This window comes from Schistocerca gregaria, chromosome X, assembly GCF_023897955.1.
Source record: "Schistocerca gregaria isolate iqSchGreg1 chromosome X, iqSchGreg1.2, whole genome shotgun sequence".
Classification (NCBI taxonomy): domain Eukaryota; kingdom Metazoa; phylum Arthropoda; class Insecta; order Orthoptera; family Acrididae; genus Schistocerca; species Schistocerca gregaria.
Genome location: NC_064931.1, coordinates 798,090,437 through 798,114,394, shown reverse-complemented (window position 1 = coordinate 798,114,394; position 23,958 = coordinate 798,090,437). Strand labels below are relative to the sequence as shown.

Sequence of the window (23,958 nt, the reverse complement as noted above, 5' to 3'; positions counted from 1 at the left end):
CAGACGTACTTTAAGTCGCAAGAGACGCTCCCTGTGATCGTGTGTCGTTGTTTGAAACATTGTTTTCTAACACGCTTTGTACACTGTCATAGATTTTGTTTTTCTGTCTCGACTTCGATGTCTATGTCGGGTCCTAAAGTGATGTTAAGACGCTCTGATCCACGGCATCACGCGGAAAAGTAGACATCGCACAATGTGAATCAATATTGTTACTGTGACTACCATAGCACGCCACAAACATTGGACGATTTTAAATAAAATAGAGTTACAACATAAGGAAACTGGCGTTGGCCTAGGTTTCCAAACTAGATTGAAACTCATCTGTCATTGTCACGGAGTAGCTGATGACTCTACGTTCCGTTTCGACTGATTCATCATATTGTAATCATGTAAGCGATTAGTGTTTCGGTGCTATCCACCCTAACTATCCACTCCTCAACTCAAACAAGCGATATCCGTCAATCATTATGTGGTAGCCAACATCATGCCAGTGCACGGATAAAAGGGAAAACTGTGTGCTGTCCTTAGGTTAGTTAGGTTTAAGTAGTCCTACGTCCTAGGGGACTGATGACCGTAGATGTGAAGTCCCATAGTGCTCAGGGCCATTTGAACCATTTGGAATGGAAAAGACATCATCAATGTACTCTAAAAATAAGCATCATAGCTGATAGCGCGAACAGTTTTACAGTAATTTCAACACTGACTAATGATGTGACCGCATGTTTCTCAATTTCAGCATCATAGCTAAACCGTCCCTTCTCCAGTTTTCGAGTATTATTGCAAACATAGATAGATGACTGTGCAGTAGTTCCACTCATTGTTAATTCCCGAACACATAAATCATCAGAGTATACCAGACGGCGCTCCACGCATTTCTAACACCTCGACCATAGTACTTAATTTACGATATATCTCTGCATATGGGAGTCAGGTTGTACAGAGTTTCAAAGAGAGCATAAGGGAACAATTGACAGGAATAGGGGAAAGAAATACAGTAGAAGAAGAATGGGTAGCTCTGAGGGATGTAGTAGTGAAGGCAGCAGAGGATAAAGTTGGTACAAACACGAGGGCTGCTAGAAATCCTTGGGTAACAGAAGAAATATTGAATTTAATTGATGAAAGGAGAAAATATAAAAATGCAGTAAATGAAGCAGGCAAAAAGGAATACAAACGTCTCAAAAATGAGATCGACAGGAAGTGCAAAATGGCTAAACAGGGATGGCTAGAGGACAAATGTAAGGATGTAGAAGCTTATCTCACTAGGGGTAAGATAGATACTGCCTACAGGAAAATTAAAGAGACCTTTGGAGAGAAGAGAACCACGTGTATGAATATCAAGAGCTCAGATGGCAGCCCAGTTCTAAGCAAAGAAGGGAAGGCAGAAAGGTGGAAGGAGTATATAGAAAGTTTATACAAGGGCGATGTACTTGAGGATAATATTATGGAAATAGAAGAAGATGTAGATGAAGACGAAATGGGAGATACGATACTGCGTGAAGAGTTTGACAGAGCACTGAAAGACCTGAGTCGAAACAAGGCCCCCGGAGTAGACAACATTCCATTAGAACTACTGACGGCCTTGGGAGAGCCAGTCATGACAAAACTCTACCAGCTGGTGAGCAAGATGTATGAGACAGGCGAAATACCCTCAGACTTCAAGAAGAATATAATAATTCCAATCCCAAAGAAAGCAGGTGCTGACAGATGTGAAAATTACCGAACTATCAGTTTAATAAGCCACGGCTGCAAAATACTAACGCGAATTCTTTACAGACGAATGGAAAAACTGGTAGATGCAGACCTCGGGGAGGATCAGTTTGGATTCCGACGAAATGTTGGAACACGTGAGGCAATACTGACCTTACGACTTATCTTAGAAGAAAGATTAAGGAAAGGCAAACGTACGTTTCTAGCATTTGTAGACTTAGAGAAAGCTTTTGACAATGTTGACTGGAATACTCTCTTTCAAATTCTAAAGGTGGCAGGGATAAAATACAGGGAGCGAAAGGCTATTTATAATTTGTACAGAAACCAGATGGCAGTAATAAGAGTCGAGGGGCATGAAAGGGAAGCAGTGGTTGGGAAAGGAGTGAGACAGGGTTGTAGCCTCTCCCCGATGTTATTCAATCTGTATATTGAGCAAGCAGTAAAGGAAACAAAAGAAAAATTTGGAGTAGGTATTAAAATTCATGGAGACGAAGTAAAAACTTTGAGGTTCACCGATGACATTGTAATTCTGTCAGAGACAGCAAAGGACTTGGAAGAGCAGTTGAACGGAATGGACAGTGTCTTGAAAGGAGGATATAAGATGAACATTAACAAAAGCAAAACGAGGATAATGGAATGTATTCAAATTAAATCGGGTGATGCTGAGGGAATTAGATTAGGAAATGAGACACTTAAAGTAGTAAAGGAGTTTTGCTATTTAGGAAGTAAAATAACTGATGATGGTCGAAGTAGAGAGGATATAAAATGTAGACTGGCAATGGCAAGGAAAGCGTTTCTGAAGAAGAGAAATTTGTTAACATCGAATATAGATTTATGTATCAGGAAGTCGTTTCTGAAAGTATTTGTTTGGAGTGTAGCCATGCATGGAAGTGAAACATGGACGATAAATAGTTTGGACAAGAAGAGAATAGAAGCTTTCGAAATGTGGTGCTACAGAAGAATACTGAAGATAAGGTGGATAGATCACGTAACTAATGAGGAGGTATTGAATAGGATTGGGGAGAAGAGAAGTTTGTGGCACAACTTGACTAGAAGAAGGGATCGGTTGGTAGGACATGTTTTGAGGCATCAAGGGATCACAAATTTAGCATTGGAGGGCAGCGTGGAGGGTAAAAATAGTAGAGGGAGACCGAGAGATGAGTACACTAAGCAGATTCAGAAGGATGTAGGTTGCAGTAGGTACTGGGAGATGAAGCAGCTTGCACAGGATAGAGTAGTATGGAGAGCTGCATCAAACCATTCTCAGGACTGAAGACAACAACAACAACAACAATGGGAGTCACAGAGTATTCTCGCTGTCTTAAGGTAAAAGTATAGAATGAAACACCTTCCTCACACTGTCATTGACCAACCCGCCCAACAACACCGTTACCGAATTAATCAGCAACCGACCAGAAGAAGACCGCTACACTACACGTCTCGTGAATGAATGGAGCTTTCCAAGTCCTCATCCATCTAAATGCATGAGATTTCTCGAGATGCCTCCATGTCGAGGATTTTAGCACTCCTAATCGATGTATAGCAACAATTTCAAAGTGTCGTGATGTGATAGTACACTCTTAAGAAGATCAAGAAACGAATGATTTTTCTGCGCGATAGAGCTCCAGACGGATGGAGTTCGAGGCATTTTTACGTAAATCAACCAAGCTATCAACTCTGAAGTATTGTTCTAGAATCTAGGATCGTTACGTGAAAGGTACTGGTAAGAGAGAACATAATCACACACACACTCCTAAGGCTACAACGTTCTTCACTTACAACAGGCTATAACATTAGATCGCCTGTCTCCAACCTATCAGTCCTATGGAATGTAGCGCTGTTAATATTCCAATCTAAGAAATATATTTCAAGCGCACGACGTACATCCTTCTTCCCGGTTTCTCTCCGATAAACTATGTTATCAAACCGTAAAACTAAAAACTACTTCCGTGAAATATTTGCTCTGCGTGATATGTGCACAATATAGCTTTCTGTAGACGTATGGTGTCCACTATTCACATCCGATCACGGTTCAGAAATTATATGCTGATTGCATCTGGCCTATATAAAATGATCGTTAGTAGCGGTGGATATCTCCTACAAGGAAACAGATTAACTCATAGCAGCGGCGTCCCAGATGTGAAAATTACAAGTAATTCCGTCACTAACTCTGTGAACAGCACACCCGTCAGGCAAATGTGTACACGGGGATTGCAGCGCCTCATAAGCACCTACAGCTAACTTAGTTATGATGCTGTAGTCTCGATTTTACACCCAATATGCGACAGAGTTGATGGTGTACATAGTATAAATCAAAGTTCGTTTAGAGAAATGTGTCAAGTTTCATCACATATGAGATGGAAGTCCTCTGATGACCGACAGGTTTACCATTGACGATCGCAAGTAGACAGTGCTTTAAACTACATACAGAACACGTGGCTGTATACGAGTAGAACGCAGGCTATGTCATCTGTCTGATGCATCTGGACAGAACAGTGGAAAAATTGACCTGCAGCAACTTCTCCTTCTCTAGAATGCAACAGTCAACAATTAAATCGTACCTCCTTACAGCTCCATCTCAATCAATAGAGGTGAATGGTTCCCTGTCTTCCTGAAAAGTAGCAAATACAGAAACCGATGCTACTGTATTTCATGCTTTTCAGGAAGACAGAAAACCATTCACCTCTAAACTTACGTGCATCTGCGTTGAAGGATAACAGAGAGTGGACAGGATGGTCAATTGAGATGGAGCTGTAACGAGGTACGATTTAACCGTTGACTGATGCATTCTAGAGAAGGAGAAGTTGCTGCAGGTCAATTTTTTTCAACTGTTCTGTCAGGATGCATCAGCCGCGTGACATAGCCTGCGTTCTACTAGTATACAGCCACGTGTTCTGTATGTCGTTTAAAGCACTGTCCACTTGCGATCATTAACAGTAAACCTGTCGTCATCAGATGACTTCCATCTTATGTGTAATGAAACTTGACATATTCCTATAAGCGAACGTTGATTTATGCGATGTACTCCATCAGCTCTGTCGCATCTTGGGTGTAAAATCGAAACTTCAGCATCATAATTAAGCTAGCGATAAGTGCTTGTGAGACGCTGGAATCCCCAGGTACACAGTTTCCTGACAGATGTGCTGTTTACAGAATTAGTGACGGAATTACTTGTAATTTTCACATCTAGGACGCTGCTGCTATGTGTTTACCTATTTCCTTGTAGGATGTATTCCCTGCTATTAACGATCATTTTATATAGGCCTGATGCAGTTATCATATAATTTCTGAACCGTGATCGGATGTGAACCGTGGACACTATACATCTCTGGAAAGCTATATTGCGCTCGTATCACGCAGAGCAAATATTTTATGGAAGTAGTTTTTCGTTTTACTGTTCGATAACATACACTCCTGGAAATGGAAAAAAGAACACATTGACACCGGTGTGTCAGACCCACCATACTTGCTCCGGACACTGTGAGAGGGCTGTACAAGCAATGATCACACGCACGGCACAGCGGACATACCAGGAACCGCGGTGTTGGCCGTCGAATGGCGCTAGCTGCGCAGCATTTGTGCATCGCCGCCGTCAGTGTCAGCCAGTTTGCCGTGGCATACGGAGCTCCATCGCAGTCTTTAACACTGGTAGCATGCCGCGGCAGCGTGGGCGTGAACCGTATGTGCAATTGACGGACTTTGAGCGAGGGCGTATAGTGGGCATGCGGGAGGCCGGGTGGACGTACCGCCGAATTGCTCAACACGTGGGGCGTGAGGTCTCCACAGTACATCGATGTTGTCGCCAGTGGTCGGCGGAAGGTGCACGTGCCCGTCGACCTGGGACCGGACCGCAGCGACGCACGGATGCACGCCAAGACCGTAGGATCCTACGCAGTGCCGTAGGGGACCGCACCGCCATTTCCCAGCAAATTAGGGACGCTGTTGCTCCTGGGGAGTCGGCGAGGAACATTCGCAACCGTCTCCATGAAGCTGGGCTACGGTCCCGCACACCGTTAGGCCGTCTTCCGCTCACGCCCCAACATCGTGCAGCCCGCCTCCAGTGGTGTCGCGACAGGCGTGAATGGAGGGACGAATGGAGACGTGTCGTCTTCAGCGATGAGAGTCGCTTGTACCTTGGTGCCAATGATGGTCGTATGCGTGTTTGGCGCCGTGCAGGTGAGCGCCACAATCAGGACTGCATATGACCGAGGCACACAGGGCCAACACCCGGCATCATGGTGTGGGGAGCGATCTCCTACACTGGCCGTACACCTCTGGTGATCGTCGAGGGGACACTGAATAGTGCACGGTACATCCAAACCGTCATCGAACCCATCGTCATACCATTCCTAGACCGGCAAGGGAACTTGCTGTTCCAACAGGACAATGCACGTCCGCATGTATCCCGTGCCACCCAATGTGCTCTAGAAGGTGTAAGTCAACTACCCTGGCCAGCAAGATCTCCGGATCCGTCCTCCATTGAGCATGTTTGGGACTGGATGAAGCGTCGTCTCACGCGGTCTGTACGCCCAGCACGAACGCTGGTCCAACTGAGGCGCCAGTTGGAAATGGCATGGCAAGCCGTTCCACAGGACTACATCCAGCATCTCTACGATCGTCTCCATGGGAGAATAGCAGCCTGCATTGCTGCGAAAGGTGGATATACACTGTACTAGTGCCGACGTTGTGCATGCTCTGTTGCCTGTGTCTATGTGCCTGTGGTTCTGTCAGTGTGATCATGGGATGTATCTGACCCCAGGAATGTGTGAATAAAGTTTCCCCTTCCTGGGACAATGAATTCACGGTGTTCTTATTTCAATTTCCAGGAGTGTAGTTTATCGTAGAGAAATAGAAAAGAAGGAAGTATGTCATGCGCTTGAAGTGTATTTCTGTCATTGGAATATTAACAGCGCTCCATTCCATAGGACTGATAGGTCCGAAACACAGGCGATCTAATGTTATAGCCCGTTTTAAGTGAAGAACGTTGTAGCCTTAGGAGTGTGTGTGTTTATGTTCTCTCTTACCAGTATCTTCCACTTACCGATCCTAGACTCTAGAACAATACTTTAGAGTTGATAGCTTGGTAGAATTACTTAAAATGCGTCGAACTCCATCCGTCTGGAGCTCCATCGCGCAGAAAAATCATTCGTTTCTTGTTCTTCTTAAGCGTCTGCTATCACATCACGACACTTTGAAATTGTTACTATACATCGATAAGGAGTGCTAAGCTCCTCGATATGGGGGGATCTCGAGAAATCTCATGCATTTGGATGCGTGAGGACTTGGAAAGCTCCATACATTCACAAGACGTGTAGTGTAGCGGTCTTTTTCTGGTCGGTTGCTGATTAATTTGGTAAAGGTGCTGCTGGGCGGGATGGTCAATGACAGTGTGAGGAGGGTCTTTCACTCTCTAATTTTACCTTAAGACAGCGAGAATACTCTGTGACTCCCATACGCAGAGAGATAGATCGTAAATTAAGTATAATGCTCGAGGTGTTAGAAATATGTGGAGCGCGCTCTGGTATAGTCTGATGATTTATGTGTTCGAGGATTAACAATGAGTGGAAGTACTGCACAGTCATCTATCTATGTTTGCAATAATACTCGAAAAGTGGAGAAAGGACGGTTTAGCTATGATGCTGAAATTGATTCCATCCGTGCACTGGCATGCTGTTGGCTACCACGTAAAGATCGACCGATATGGCTTGTTTGAGTTGGGGAAATAGTTTTGGTGGATTGACAGTACCTTCTGGGGTGGACAGCACCGAAATACAGATCGCTTACATGATTACAATATGGTGAATCAGTCGAAACGGAACGTAGAGTCATCAGCTACTCGGTGACAATGTTTGGAAACCGACGCCAAAGCCGTAAAACTCTTCCGGTTTGCTTATGTTGTAACTCTCTTTTATTTAAAATCGTCCAATGTTTGTGGCGTGCTATGGTAGCCACAGTAACAATATTGATTCACATTGTGCGATGTCTACTTTTCCGCGTGATGCCGTGGATCAGAGCGTCTTAACGTCACTTTAGGACGCAACATAGACATCGAAGTCGAGACAGAAAAACAAAATCTATGACAGTGTACAAAGCGTGTTAGAAAACAATGTTTCAAACAACGACACACGGTCACAGGGAGCGTCTCTTGCGGCTTAAAGTACGTCTGTGGGATAGGCCATCTTTCTATAGTACAGGTGATGAAACCTTAAACTGCACTTTGCAATGGATCAAAAGCTCTATATTTAATAGAATCGTCCTCCATCGGCAACAGCAGCAGTTTGATCGGTAAATTCGATAACGGATTGTGTGTCCTATTAGGAATGCTAGTTTGGGAAGCATTTAAACAACTCTCTCTCTGCACCTGACCGATATCGCAGCTATGCATGATCACACTAGCAATGACATATAGGTGAGTCCTATATCGGATGAGGTTAATGGAGTTTTTATAGTTTGTCATTTCTCTCTGTTGGATGGTACATAATAACGATGATAGCATGTTGGGGAGATAGATGTGAATGGACGTGGATCTTCTTCGTGTTGTAGTGTCTGCATCTAGTTTAAAGGGGAACCACAATGCGCGCGTTTCCACCGAATGGTCAAAACACGCTCCTGTTGCACTAACTCAGGTCGTTCTGTTTCTACACGGCTTACAGAAGTTGTCGGATATGTCATTCTCCGACTTCTGCTCAGTTCCGACTTAAATTGGAACGATCACATGCGTAAAGCTGTAGAAATGGGAGATGTGTAGGGGGCTAATTAAAACCAGGTTGGAATTTTTCTGTAGCAGATATATTCAAGAAAGGTGACTCGTTTCGAGATATGGGAGTGCCAGAAATATGATTTACTTGTGGGTGCGATCCGCTGCAGGTATGTGGTTTAATGGAAAGATCTGATTCCAGATAATGGACATCATTTCTAGCAGACAGTATGACACTATAGGTGATTCTTGAGTTTCTCCCGGCGTATTTGATAATCAAAATATCCAACTGGCTACTAAGTTCACTTCTTTTTCCTGGGATTGGATTGATGGTGTCACCTGGGTGTCAGCTGATTCCGCCCATAAGAAGGCCACGGGACGTCAAACAGCTAAGTTCTCACGTCTCCTTGACAAACCATCTCTGCAGGTTCCGTGCAAGACTGTCATCAATTTGAGTGGCATGGTGTTGAGTGATGATGCGGTCTCGGTTTTTCAGAAAGGTCTCAACTTCGCTCCCACCCCCAAGTTCACTCCGGTCGCAGAAATTGTTAGTGCTGTTGAACAGGTTGCAGCTCGACTTCCGCCAGAATCAGCCGAGGAAATACGTCGTGAAACTTGTCGTGCGTTGACGAAATCCAAGCCGATGAAGTCAAATATCAGCAGTAAAGAGAGGGCGGCCATTCATGATCTGAGGGAACGCTCTGAAATTGTTGTCTTACCGGCTGACAAAGGCAATGCTACAGTTGTTGTCTCCCATAAGGACTACACTGATAAGATGCAGAGCCTGCTAAATGACGATTCCTACCGGAAGATCAGCGTTGACCCTACAAAGAAGGTGGAGAACAAGACGAGGGTTCTTCTCAAGGACGCAGATTTACCGGAGGGTGACGCTAAGAAATTGTTACCCCAAGGTCCGGTACCGCCTAGACTATATGGACTCCCGAAGGTTCACAAAGAGGGGGTACCATTACGCCCCATTGTCAGCAACATCAGGGCACCTACATATTTGTTGGCCAAATACCTGACGGGAATATTAAGTCCTTATGTGGGTAAATGCCCTCATCACATCCGTAATTCCGTGGATTTTGTTAAACGCCTTGATAGCTTCAGGTTGGATGAGTCAGATATCATGGTGAGTTTTGACGTCGTTTCCTTGTTTACGAGGGTACCCCTGCGAGAGTCGCTAGAGTTGATTGGTCAGAGGTTTGACGAGAATACCACTGAACTTTTTAGGCATGTCTTGACTTCCACGTATTTTCTTTTTGATGGAGAATACTACGAACAAACGGAGGGAGTCGCCATGGGTAGCCCACTCTCACCGGTTGTAGCGAATTTGTACATGGAGAACTTCGAGGAGGAAGCCCTGTCGTCATACGAATGGAAACCTACTTGCTTTTTCCGTTACGTGGACGACACGTTCGTCATCTGGCCACATGGTATGGATAAACTCCTTGACTTCCTTACACATCTAAACTCCATACACCCCAACATCAAATTCACTATGGAGACTGAAACGGAGGGTAAATTACCTTTCCTTGGCGTCTTGGTCAGGAGAAGGGCTGACGGCACCCTAGGTCATGGGGTGTATCGAAAGACAACACACACTGATCTGTATTTGCACGCAGACAGCTGCCACCACCCTTCACAGAGGAATGGGGTACTTAAAACTCTAGTACATAGGGCGCGCACTATCTCTGACACAGAGAGTCTACCCCAGGAATTGGAACATCTGAGAACTGTGTTTCGAAAGAATGGGTACTCAGAGTGGCAGATCCAACGTGCTCTCCGCCCAACCACTGAAGCACAACCTGTTGAGATGGATGAAGTCACGAGGGAGGAGGTAGGCACTGCATTTATTCCATACACAGGCTCACTCTCGGGGAAAATCGCCCGCATTCTGAAGAAACACAGGGTTGGAACTGTGTTTTGTCCTCCGAATAAAACTCGTGCACTGGTGGGGAGCGCCAAAGATGACCTCGGTTTGAGGAAATCCGGCGTGTACCATATTCCGTGTCAATGTGGCAAGTCGTATATTGGTCAGACGATGCGTACCGTCGAGGATCGATGCCGTGAACACCAGAGGCACACTCGACTGATGTATCCGAGCAAGTCGGCGGTCGCTGAACATTGTTTGTCGAAAAATCACGCTATGCAGTATGACCGCACGAGGATTCTGGTACAGACGTCGAGATACTGGGACAGCGTTGTTAGAGAGGCTATCGAAATTCGCACCAATGACGACCTCATAAACCGTGACTGTGGCTGTAATCTTAGCAAGGCTTGGGAACCAGCGATTGGGTTAATCAAGAGTAAATCGAGCAAACGCATAGTTGTGACGACCACGGCGGACAGAGCCATCACACCGACGTCATCTCAGACGCCGTCGCAATCTGTTCCACCGCGCTACCGTGGCGCGCGGCGCGGACGGCGGAGGGAGCGCGCCGCGGGCGGAGGGTATTTAAATCGGCCGCCGCCGCGACCGAACCCAGTTCCCCCTGAGCAGCCATAGCGTACGGATCTCCGTGCCGGCACGTTCACAGGAGCTCAGTCCGTCAGTTCACCTGATGATGGCGACATGTTTGATCGCCGAAATATTGTGCCCGTTGGACACTATAGACCGGCAGTACACCCGTGGATATTTTGAGTATGACACTAGAGAGCTGACAAACTAGTGTACGTTTTCTTACGACCTCAATCAGCACATCATGTACTACTACTGTTTGTGTTCCTTCTCAGTCAGTCATCGCTTATAATTTAGTGGATATGTCGCAAAACCTCTGAAGTGGTATCGAGTCAGAATACGTTACAAGTACTATAGAAATATCTAGCTGGGCCAGTGTGAGGGAGGCGCAAATACCGCCTAAATACCACGTCCCTTATCCGAATCACTTTCAACATTCAGCGATTTTTTAACAACATTGCATGGTTGGCTATGTGTAAGTGGAGTGCTTGTCTGATAACATACACTCCAGCGATCACTGTCTCGTTATTTGTCCAGACAGAAAAACCGCCTCATTCGGAGATAATGTCGTACCTCGATTTACGAAGCCAGTATAGCTTTTACCATGGATAGTGTTGTGCACATGTAGAACCATGACCACTTGTGACAGTGACATACAGTAACTGTTAGGATCGGGTTTCCTTAACACTTGGCCAATTAGATCTCTCTTTCTAGGACACAGTGGTGCCATTCACAAGAAAAGTTTATGAGACATGTCCAGCCATGGTTGATTTTCTCTTAGTAATCTTTCATATCGCCAGCTATCAGTTATTGACGAGTATTATAGTTAATAGTAGGTGGTGTGTGATATGTCGCATTTGAGCATCAGGCTTACAAAGTATGTATTTGTGTTCTGACATATGCAAAGGAAATGAGTATGTCCAGTCATAAGGAAGGTATGGATTTGACGTGGAGTACTGTGACAGCATGGGAAGAGTATGTCAAGACTCAAGAGTGGTACTGATATTTCTATTTCCAGAGCCACAGCTATCAACAGAGTGTATTTCTGATACTTCGCTCATTGTCGAATGTCTTTCAACTGAGAGTGCTATCGTAACATTCAGTTGTAAGTACAAAAGGTAAAATATATATGTGACCAATTTCTTAGGATAAACATTCTACCGGTTCGTGCTCTGCCTGCAGCGCAGGTGACCTGTGCGGGGGTGATTCACGTTTCCCGTTAACGGTAGGAGCTGTCAGACTGGATATGCGTGTTGGAGTGTAGGAATGTAGATGAAGCAACCCTGTTGTCCTCTAGACGAGAGAATAGCGAACTAATACTTAGAATGTGTTCGATAGGTTTCGTGATTGCGTGGAAATCTGTGAAGATTGAACATGGAGTAGAATATGCGCGGGATCGTTATTCCCTCACGTGTAAATTGTTCAGTGGACTGCTTCTGCACGTTTCGCACCTTTATTTAGTTGATAGAATATCGTTTGTGGTGTGTGTATCTAGCGTGTGGATGACACGTTTGCGAGTTCTCTAGACATGAGAAACACTTTAGTTGACCTTGTAAATCATAGGTATGATTTGGAATCTATTACACCTCCAACATTGTTGTTCAAGAGTGGAAATATCAGTTTCCTCTATTTGTTTCGAATTGCCGAGTAAATGTTTTCGCAGACGTGACAAGTTTCTAGTTAGCCAGTTGTTGACAGCATGTCCCACATAGCTACAGTTTCGTATTTGTAGAGAAATAATTTCCAGTCTATATCCTGGGAATTATGTTGCTCTAGCGATCGGTAGGATGCTGCCAAGTGCTTGATATCGAGAAGTATCACGAAAGTGGTATAATATTATGGTGAACCAATGTGAAAATACATGTGTCCTTGTAATCCCCAAGTCTGGAGATGTGTGTAGAAAAGCGAGCAAGCAAGGAAGTAGAAACTGTAACGTGTTTGTGCCGAGGAGTAAGGACATCTCATTTATAGAACGGCTCTGAGAGCGACTTCAGCCCCCTGAGGGTGCTCTGGTCATGAGTTGGGAGTGGCTGACATGTGATCGTCGGCTGTGGGAAAATATCTAGTGCTTTGAGGAGTATATACGATACTTTCCATCTCCGCAGTATATGTGCAAATCATGTAAAATGGATAATTTTGTTTGGCACAGGATACGAATTGTATGTTTACTACATCGACATGAAACGTTTTGATATATTGCTGGGTTGGAGATGGGTTTTTGCTTACTATTATTCAGGCTCCTGTCCTTAGTGGTTCAAATGTTTCAAATGGTTCAATTGGCTCTGAGCACTGTGAGACTTAACTTCCGACGTCATCAGTCCCCTAGAACTTAGAACTACTAAAACCTAACTAACCTAAGGACATCACACACATTCTTGGACGAGGCAGGATTCGAACCTGAGACTGCAGCGGTCGCGCGGTTCCGGACTGCAGCGCCTAGAACCGCGCGGCCACCCCGGCTGGCCTGTCCTTGGTTGGAAAGCAGTGTAAATGAGTAAGAGTCTTTCCATATTTGACGATATGTATGGTAGATTGTAAGATTAAATTGCCACTGTAGTATGGCGATCTGTGTAAAATAACCAGTGCACATCTCATCTGCAGAAGGAAAAAAGGCGGTCGGTGCTTCGATACCGGCGGCATCAGTAATTCAGCGGATAAATTCGATAAGAGCCAATCATAATGCTCGATTCATTCACATCCTTTGTGCTGGGATATAGGAGCCTCTACATAGCTCAGAGGACGTTTGTGTGTGTTGAAATCAGGAAGAGAAAAACGTGGTGGAAGGGATATCACGTTAGGTCCATGAGGAACTCTGTATTAGATGTTATTCTGCGCTATTTTGGTAGACAGGTTATGGTAAGAATTTCCGTGGATACAAGGTGGGACATCATTGCAGCAAGTGTTAACTATTTCTGGGACACTATACAATTTCTCCGAGGTCTAGTCGGTTCTTATTTTTTACATAGTCATGTGACATTAGTATAAGATTGAGAACCTTCTTAGATGTGCTTGCGAAAGTTTGTTCCTACATGCGCACACTTTGCGGTGTAGTGTCAGTCATGCTAGGCAGTTTAGTTTGGTTAGACATATCTCACATGTCGCGCTAGGAACGATGTGCCCTGTGCTTCTCTGACATCAATGGTAATGATACATGCTGCCCGGAGGCGTCTCGCATATGGGAGCTGCGTGAGCACGCCTTGGAATTCTGTGACTTCAGTATAACACTGACTGTATACCCGAAAATAGAGGCGACTTTCACTTGCATCCAGCAGTGGGGCACGCTGTGATGTCGCGTGCGCCCCTGGAGTGTCTGCGCTCACACCCAGTCGCGTCAGCAACAGTGCTTCGGTGAACAAGTATTTCTATGTGAATTTCTTAGGTATCAAGTATGAAAGGGATGTCGCTGCCTCATGCTTGAGGGTACCTGTGTGCAGTTTGACAGCTGACGGCCACAGGTAGGCTCCTGTGTGGTCTACCAGACAGGGGGTGGTGGATGGTGCTTGTATGTGTTGAGTGAGTGTCTGTTGGATTACTTTGCAAGCAAGTCTGTAGGCAGTGGTATGCACTATTTGCACAGTTTAAGAGTTAATTTCCTCTCTTCACATCTGTGTAGTGCATTATTTACGAGGAGTCTGTGCTGAATTTACTTGGGTAAGTTAGGAGTTATTTGCGTGTCTGCAGAGCGTTTTTTTAGGGGTAGTTTACAGATCTGTGGGCTGTGTGGCGTGACTCCAAGCATGTCAGGGTGTGTGTTTTGTATCAGTGTGATAAATATACTATCTCTAAAAATCGTTCCCTAAATAAATTGTTCCAAAATAATTAAACTAGTCTCCTTCCTTACTCTCTCCAATAGCCTAGTGCGGACTGAGTCATTTTCGCGCCATTTTCCCCCTCCAGTCCATCGTCTTGTATTATATCAGAGGTGGGGTGACATCACGAACTTGTGGCCGTATTATGTACTAGGTCAGTTGTGGTGTAGATGTCGTGGTGGAGACACTGCCTGCAAAATAAAAACTTATGTCCAGGACAAGCAGTGTCGTTTTCCCACCATCCCCCCCTCTGCCCCACCGTCTTGCATTACGCTACGGGATGGATGACAGCACTCTCTGGTGGTGGTACTGTGTACTATGTGCAGACCTCATGGTGAACACACTGTTTGTCGCCATCTTGGGTAATGGTACTTGCATCATCAGCTGAGGTCATGGCTGCCATCTTGGATTACGTCACAGAACAGAGGACAGCGCCCTTTATTGCACTAGGTCAGTTGGAGTCTGGGCCATGTGGGGAACACACTGGATGGAGGTGCTGCCTCTAGTTGTTTAAATAAAGACTGGTGCATGATTTTGAGAGTTGATGATTAGCAAGCATATTTGCAGAGTCTCTTACAGGGATTATTATTTTCACAATTTACGAGTTGTTTGGCTCTGTGGACATAAATGCATTGTATTATTTACGATTGGTTTGCAGGTCTGTAGGCTGTGCAATGCTTTATTTTGACAGTTTACAATTAGCAGGCATGTGTTGCACAGCGTTATATATGAGTTATTTAGGAGTAGTTTGCAGGTCTGTATGCTATGGGGCAGGCCAGAGTGTGTGTTCTGTACCACTGTGATAAATATACTCCATCCCTAAATAAATTGTTACTAAATAAATTAAGGACACTCCTTCTTCTTTCTAACAGCCCAATGTAGGCTGAGTCCTTTTCCCACCAGTCCCTAGGAAGAGGTGGCAGTTGGGTGACTTAGGTTAGTGTAGGTGAGCTTTGTTTCCCTCAATTATCTTAGGTTGGGTGAGAAACCGCAAGTGACCTTTCTTTAACGCCAAAATTCAAACTTGGCGGCAGTTCCTTGGAAGAGGTGGAGGTCGGATAACTTAGGTTAGTGGAGGTAGCCCAAGTAACCTATTTTCCCGCGATTTTCGTAGGTTAGTAGTTATAACTGTGGTTTGATTCCTTATCCTGTTGGAATTTGAAATTCCTGCCATTTTTCTGGGGGAGGGGAGGGGGTTACGTTAGTGGAGGTAGCCCAATTGACCTATCTTTCTGCTAAAATCTCCCATCTTGGACGATGCACAGCTGCCATCTTGGATGATGTCATGTGCTGTTGCCAAGTCTACATGCCGCCATCTTGGACGACGTCATCGCCGCCATCTTGGATGCATCTGGCAACAAAGGAATGTGGGCTGGCGCTGCCCTTGTCCCAGTAGTTGTAGGATGTTACTAGTGCATTTATTGCTCCATACAGATGTAATCAATTCTGAGACGTATTGTGTGACCTTAACTGTGGCATACAATCTACAGTTCAGTGAACACTGTATCTCATCAAATAATTTTGCTGGGAGAAGATTGGTCAGTTGCTGTGTAACTTTGATGTAGCATCCATTGATAACCGTCTGTTCCTGCATTTGAAATACGTATTACGCGGTCGTGTCCAAGTCAATCACTATAACGTTAAAAAGGACTTTCAGAAGTGTTTGAAAAGCAGACTTTGATAAGAATGGATTTCAGAAGTGTGTTGTTCATTGCTATAAATGCTTTAATATCAGCAGAAATTATATCAAAATTAGGTTAAGGTATAAGGTTTTGTGTAATAATAAAAGCGTTTTAGAAAATTCACTTCTGTTTGTTAATGTAAAAACGCTTCTTACTAAAAAAAAAAAAACCACAGGAATCCTGATGAATCACTGTGAGAATAACGGCTTAGATGTGTCGCACTCGAGGCTACATCTCGAACACGCACATTATGGATCAAACGTAAGCGAACAATTATAAACGAAGGCGGTGTATTTCACCTGTTAAACTTTAGTTGGCCAACAGATATGGGAAACTTGTATTGGTTCTGGTACGCTTAAATGGGCTTATGATCTAGGAGCTACTGATATAATTTGGTGCAGTATTTCATCGTCTGCCACTTCCAGCGGTGTAAATTTCTGCACAAGTGAGTATTGTGCTATGTCTAGCTGTGCGAGGTGTGGCATGCATGGCCATTTACGCCTAGTATCTGACCAAGGCAAAACAGAATGTGACTGCGTGAAGAATTCCGAGTTGTGTGCAGTTACTGTAAATGCAGTAAGTGAAAAATTTCTGGCCTCATGTTCTAAGGCGTACCTCTCCTCATCGCAAATCTTGTTGCCTCTTTATTGTAACCACTGTATGCTTGGTTTCTCTTCTTTGAATCAGCTTCTCTGAAAGCCAGCAAAACTCACAAAAGAGCCCTTCCGGGAAGCTTGTGTTTTGTTTGCCGATTTATTTTATCATTGTTGGGTAAATATGAAAAATGTATGTTAATCAACTTAGCTCAATATGAAGCCACCATTTCTTGATGCAGTTTTCAATTTCTACGGAATTAAAAATAATCGATTTAAATTATTTTCAACAAATGACAACATGATCTCCAGGAAGCAGCTGAAAGCGCAGACATGTTGCGCCTGTCGTTTCGTGGACAGCGGTTTGAGGAACACCAAACACTCATTGGATGCATTCTGGTACGACAACACACGTGGTGTATGCAAACGGACACAAACAAACGGCGAACAGATAGGATGAACATTATGGTTTTGTTCTCACAGCGTCCTCTCTATCCACGTGGGTTGATAACGAAGGCGGTGGGCACCAGCTTCCTCTTCCTGCAAAGCAATAAAAATTATTACTAATACGTGTGTTTGGGTACTCGTCAATCACAACTGATGTCATATAACAAGAACTGTTTTCTATTTCCTGTCTTAAGCATACACATAGCCTAGACTAAATATCAAGTCACCCAAAACACAAGTTGGACATAGTCATGCGCTCAACAGGCAAAACACAATACCATTAACCACAGAAAACTAGAAAAACGAAGTGAATATCATAGTACAAATAGTCACAGAAGATGAGTGCAAAGATAATCTAGTTATAAATCTGTTCAACAAAATAAAGGCACAAAACACAATATACACGCCACCGTGATCAACGCAATGGCAGAAGCCCACATTAATAAATATAGAAGATAAGGGAACAGAAATAACACAGTGCGTAGAAGAGATAAAAGAAGAAATCATGTTCTCAATGAAGTAATACTTGAAATGCACACGTTGAGTACCTAAAATTTTACAAGAATGATGATAAAAATAGCTCACAAAACAAACAAATTAAAAAATATACGCCTCAAGTACTAGAAAGATGATGTTTTTCCGAAATCGAATTTTTGCCAATTAAAGAGCGATACGTGTGATGGAAGGTATGTAGGGTAACCTTGTAGAGCATTTGGTACGAAAGTACATGTAGAACCATAGAACTATGGAACAAATCACTCAACTTCTGTAGAGTACTGCCACCTACAACAGCATAATACTACAGTAGAAGATACAGACATACAGATCACAATCCGAAGCAGTAGTATTACTATGTTCTCTTGACAACAGGTGAAATAGTACCTCCCTAACAATAAGATGATTTGGCAAAATACACACTTTTTAAATTAACACAACGTATTCTTGCCGCCAACCTTTAACAACACCGCTCTATTTTGGCATGGGATTCACATTAGAACAGTAGATACACTCATACTAGAAAAGAACAGGTATTAGGCACAGATTAGAAAACACACACACACACACACACACACACACACACACACACACAAACACACACACACAAACACACACACACACATACACACAAATACTAAAGTATTCGAGATGTTAGCAACACCCATAAAACACACGAAAAAAATGAACGTAGAACACAGTACTGGGTGCAGATCAAAGAGAACTACAGTAAAATCTGTGTGAGTACATTTATAACTCGAAGTTATATGAAAAAAGTGAAGTGTGCATGAAACATAAGAGGAGTTAAAGGTAAAGTGGGCGTCTAACAGTCAAACAAAGTGAGTAGTAAAAGAGATATTGAGCGTTTTTCGACTGCAGCCTTTGCTAACAACGAGAGAATAAAGCACCTTTCATCAAACATATAATAGACACAATAAACACTGAAAATAATGTGTAAGAAAAGCTGTTTTTATTTCTTTATTAGTTAAAACGTAAAATAAAATTACTTGTACAACATGTTTACAAAATAAACACAGAGACCACTTCACTAATACAGCGAAATGCGCCTGTTGAAAAACATTCGTAATCTGCAGTCTCTTTAACGTGGCAAAAGTCAATTAATGGTGGTTACTACTAACCTCTGTACACAAAACCGTCTTCATACTTTATTTGAAGTCTAACGGGGACAATATTTGCACATTATTAGTTGTCCTGGTGACTGCGCTATGTGGTAAGGAGTTATTAGCTACCCACTCCCCTTAACCACGAAGGCAACAATAACGAAGCAAATAGCGTGTGGTATATCCTTTCAATGGTATTACGTTTAATGTTCGTGGTAAGCTTTGTATTCCATTTTAATATAAATGAACGTAACTTTTTTTCATATTCTTGCTCAAAATTGGTTAATATCTTATACTACAATTTTGGGTAACTTTGGGTGGCACACTACCAGCGCTCTAGTTCATCACAAACATGCTTGGGCGGTGGTTTATTGGAAGCTCTCCTAAAAAATTGTCATGTCTTCCCATGATTCAAGGTGCAGTGGTGTTTACTTTATGTAAAGGTGCATTGCAAAACTTATGCAAAAACGATGAAAATTCCACACAGATATCACAGTCTGGCACGAATGCTGGCGCTTTGTACGTCATCGAACAAGGGTAATGCTTCTAATGTGTCTTCCCTTCTAATTCTATACTTTCTGAATCACTGTCCAGTTGGTGATAGACTTTTTTTATTGTAGCACATATTGAGGTTTCTTCCCATTTCATTCGCAGATGGAACCGTGGGAAGAAAGATGTGGTCTATATAGGACAGATGCGAGGAGCTGAATAATATTGATAGTTTCTGCGTTGAAATGTGGTTCTTAAAGTTTTCTGTGCAGGCTCTTGCGAGATATACGCCTTGGCTTTTCGAAGTATCTGTCAGTTGAAATTTATAAACATTTCTGTTACACTCCCTTGACGTTCGTGCCGCTCTTCATTTCACTGGTTGTTAAAAAAAAGGTGTTATGTACTCCTACAGGCGGTACTATTCATCACAACAACAAGAAAAGTTTCGACAATGATATGTCTAGAAACCAGTACCTGTTAAGATATGGACCACCGAAGATTTGCAGTTCGCAGGTTGCATTTCATTTACAGAGGAGGCAGTGTTCACCAGAGATAGCACGGTAGATTACCACAACACGCACGTGTGGGTTGACGCAAATCGTCGAGCAATCGCGGAGGTGAGAAATGAGGATCGGTTTTATATCAATGAACGGACAGGAATTATGGGTGACTAACTAATAGGGCCATACACTTTACCAAACATTTTAACAGGTACTGTGAGTCACTGATTTCTGTGGGATGAATTACCAGCGCTATTGGAGAAAGTTCTCCTTGCACAAAGACGACGACTGCGGTTTGTGGACGACAGGGCACAATCTCATTTTCTACAGAACATGCAATGGTGCATCATCGCAAAGTTCCATAGGCGATGGACTTGTTGAGGAGGCCCAGCAGCATGACCTCTATGTTCACTGGACCAGAATTTGTTGGAATGTAGGCTACGAGGACATATAAAGACATTGGTGTGTGCCCAACACACGTTTTTGAAAAAAAAAACAATATTATTACTAATAATAAACGCTGCGTTAACTTGGTTTTTCTGTGTTATTATTTGATCCTTTCACCATTAACGTTTATTGTAGGGTATCTAGTGTAACAGGACGTTTTAACAAATACCATGGCCTACTATTAATATTCGTACTAGTTAAGGATGATCGTGATAGTGGAAATTTATTAAGTAGTGTATAATAAAGCAGAAGATACTGTGCACTACGGTCTGTGTTCATAGAGAGCGTGCATGCACCATAACGAGGGCAGCTGTGAGCAGTTCTGTGCGTAGTGGGGCAACACGGGTACTGGCGCATTTTATTATTAAGGTTTGAATTATTCAGGGGTAAACTTGATTAATTTGTGAACCCTCCCCCTCCCATTAACATTTTCTTCTGCTAAGTGGATTATGAACCCCTTAGGTTGAATGATGCCCCCTGAGGATAATCATCCTCTCGAGAATCCTCCCCTGTCTCTTTTCTTCATCCTCCCCAATTCCTCTGGAGCCTTCAAGTCTCCCCCTCTCACCCTCGCTGATACAAGTACACTTTCAGGCTTCCTTTATTCGAATAGCCCACCCTCCTGCTCTATCAGCTTGAGTGACTAATTAATTAAATTGATAAATTAATTACAAATTGATTGACTAATTAATTAAATCGATAAATTAATTAACCCTTCCCCCTGGTAAATCTCCCAACCCTTCGCCTCCCCTCATCCACATGGAAGTTGGCGGGTCTGTGCTGGAGAGGAAGGGTCTCACAACAGGCAATTCAGTTGCACAGCAAAGGATATGTTGTTTATTTATAAAATCTGTAGGAGTTGGATCTCTCTTGCTCATCATTCTCTGCTGTATTGGGAGTTGCAGGTCTTGTAAAATTAATCGAAAGGAAGAAGTTGAATAGATCGCTGTTTCAGATCACACAAAGAATATTATCATAAAATGCTTATCACACATAATTAAAAACCTTTTGATTGTGAAGCACACGATGTCGGCTGGGCCACACCTCATGTATTCCTATGCATGCAGGCCCTGAGACCACTGTTGACTACCACGCTAATCTCCCAAACAAAAGTTTCAGTTGGTGGCAACCCTTTGATATTATTACCTGAGAAATTCCTGTCGAAACACATGCTCTCCCTCTCACTCACCCTCTCTCTCTCTCTCTATCTCTCAAGTGGGTGTTTCCTGTTTGTGTGAAACAACTTATGCAAACACAAACAGACCAAGATGTCCCCCCCCACCCCTCTTCCCCTCTATTCCCCCGCCCACCCCCTCACTGCTCATGCAGAATTGGCGTTGGTAGTTGGTACATCCCTTTCTTCTCACACTTACACTGCTATGGAAACCTGTAGTGGATGGAACAAAGACATTCGAGAATAAGTAGGTAGTGTCTGTTGTGTGCCACATTAACCCCACTTTTCTCCTGAACAAAGTACTGGATACCTGATAACTACCACCCCTCTCTTCCAGTTGTAGATATCTTGGGAATATTCCCCACTCTATCAGTGACTGACAAATTAATTAAATCGATACCCATTGTGTGCATCCAATTTTTTCCTTGTATCCTATTGATTGACACTAGAACACGTATATTTGGTGGGATTTGATCCCAAAACTGCGCAGTTTCCAAACCCTACTCTTTCCTCTTCCAGATTTTCTGTTTCCTTTGCCTAGTTTTGGTGGATACTGTCACAATTAGGTCATTTGGTAAGAAGTCCATTACGTTGGAGGTAGCTGAAAATTTCAAATTTCAGCGCAGTTGCAGCAATTTTCGTCAGGAGCTGGACAGATGCATGCTCACAATACCAGTATCAGAAACAATAAATTGATCAGGAGGAAGAAGATCCAAATGCATGATGGAATAGAGACAACAGGAAGTACCACTGTAAGACAGAGTCCACTGTGATGTATTGAGAAGCACTAAACATGATGTACGTAAACCATTATCCAGTCCATAGCAGGATTTGTCATGGTTAGATGTCGGAGATCACTGAAACATTTGCAAATCCTATGTGCTCATGTCAAAATGTCCACACGCAGTGTGCCAAGTCCCTCATACACCACCAGCGGTAGCGCTCAGGGGCCTGTGAAAACTCTCCCCATGAACACAGCAGCAGTTGTGGGCGCACATGTATCGTTAATGGTATCCATGTAAAAAATTATGCATGCTTTATAAATCGAGGTATGGTACGGCTTGTGAATGAAGTGATGTTCCACATAAATATCCCACCATTGAATACAAATGGTGATCTCGGGATGTTTATTAACAGACCGAAAGTATGGGTGGTGCACATTACTAGCAGTGTTAACACATAATAAAATAATCCTAATCACTAAATTTAGAAAGTGAATAGGGTAAGGAACTTGGTATTAAGGCTTAAAATGCGGCACTAGATTGAAGTCATAAGAAATGTACAAAATCCTGTGACCAATGACACACACACACAGACATACAGAAAACAGAGCGAATGCACTGCAACTGTAGAATATGTGGTTGGAGGTAACTGGATGCATTGGAGTAAAGTGCTATGCTATACCATCAGGCCAAAAAGTGATGCATTTGTGCTAGGTGCGGACAACTGTACTAGGTTCACAAGCAATTTTAAAAGATGTGGCAAGAACTGCTGTCATGATACCATGGGCAGAAGTGACATAAAATCGATACAATTATGAAAATTGACGGAAAATACGTATAAATTGAGGAAAAATAAGCCAAATTGTGGTGAAATTGAGGGGCAACGAGGGAGTACTTGCATATAATGTTCCTGGTGCAGCAAAATTCTTGAGCATGGGAACGAGTATGTGATCACTATCCAAGGTGTGACCCCAATGTTATCGGCAACCTCCTTATAGATTTTTATAAGTGTCTTTAGGTAAAGAGCGTTGTATTACCAGCTGGGGAACTGCAATATGCACTACATATCGCATGTTTGTCCCTGTGCAAGGCTGTTTAGGTGTTTCAAACCCTAACAGACAGTAGTTACAATGTGCATCTGTGTGCTGTGCTCCAGTCATGTCAATGCAGTGTCAGCTAAAAAGTACCTTGCAGAACAGTTGCTATATAATATTTTAACAAAATTCTACTGTATGTCTGTAGAGGCAATACTGATACATGCAAGTTGGCTGCTGTCTTTGACACCTCACTGGTAAAGAGAAATATCTGCCTCTAAATTGACATGGATCTCCATTAAAGGATGTTATAAAGTAGATGGAGTGATCGGCTGAGAGTGGTTGTAACGATGTATGATTTGAAGGTAGGCTGATGATGCATTATAGAGAGGGACAGTTGTTGCTGGTGGTCTTTTATCACACATATAACCATTTTTCCTTTGTTCTCTCAGAGTACATCTACATCTACATCTACATCCATACTCCGCAAGCCACCTGACGGTGTGTGGCGGAGGGTACCCTGAGTACCTCTATCGGTTCTCCCTTCTATTCCAGTCTCGTATTGTACGTGGAAAGAAGG

At 43.3% G+C, this 23,958-nt stretch overlaps 1 protein-coding gene across 1 annotated transcript in view; it reads right to left on the bottom strand.

The window, feature by feature from the left end:
- Positions 1-17,484, bottom strand: part of LOC126298429 (uncharacterized) — a 130,510-nt gene extending 113,026 nt beyond the window's left edge. Inside the window, exon 1 of the mRNA XM_049989757.1 lies at positions 17,431-17,484. The gene's annotated coding sequence lies outside the window, so the exon portion shown is untranslated. The remainder of the gene's footprint in view (positions 1-17,430) is intronic.
- Positions 17,485-23,958: the final 6,474 nt, after the last annotated feature.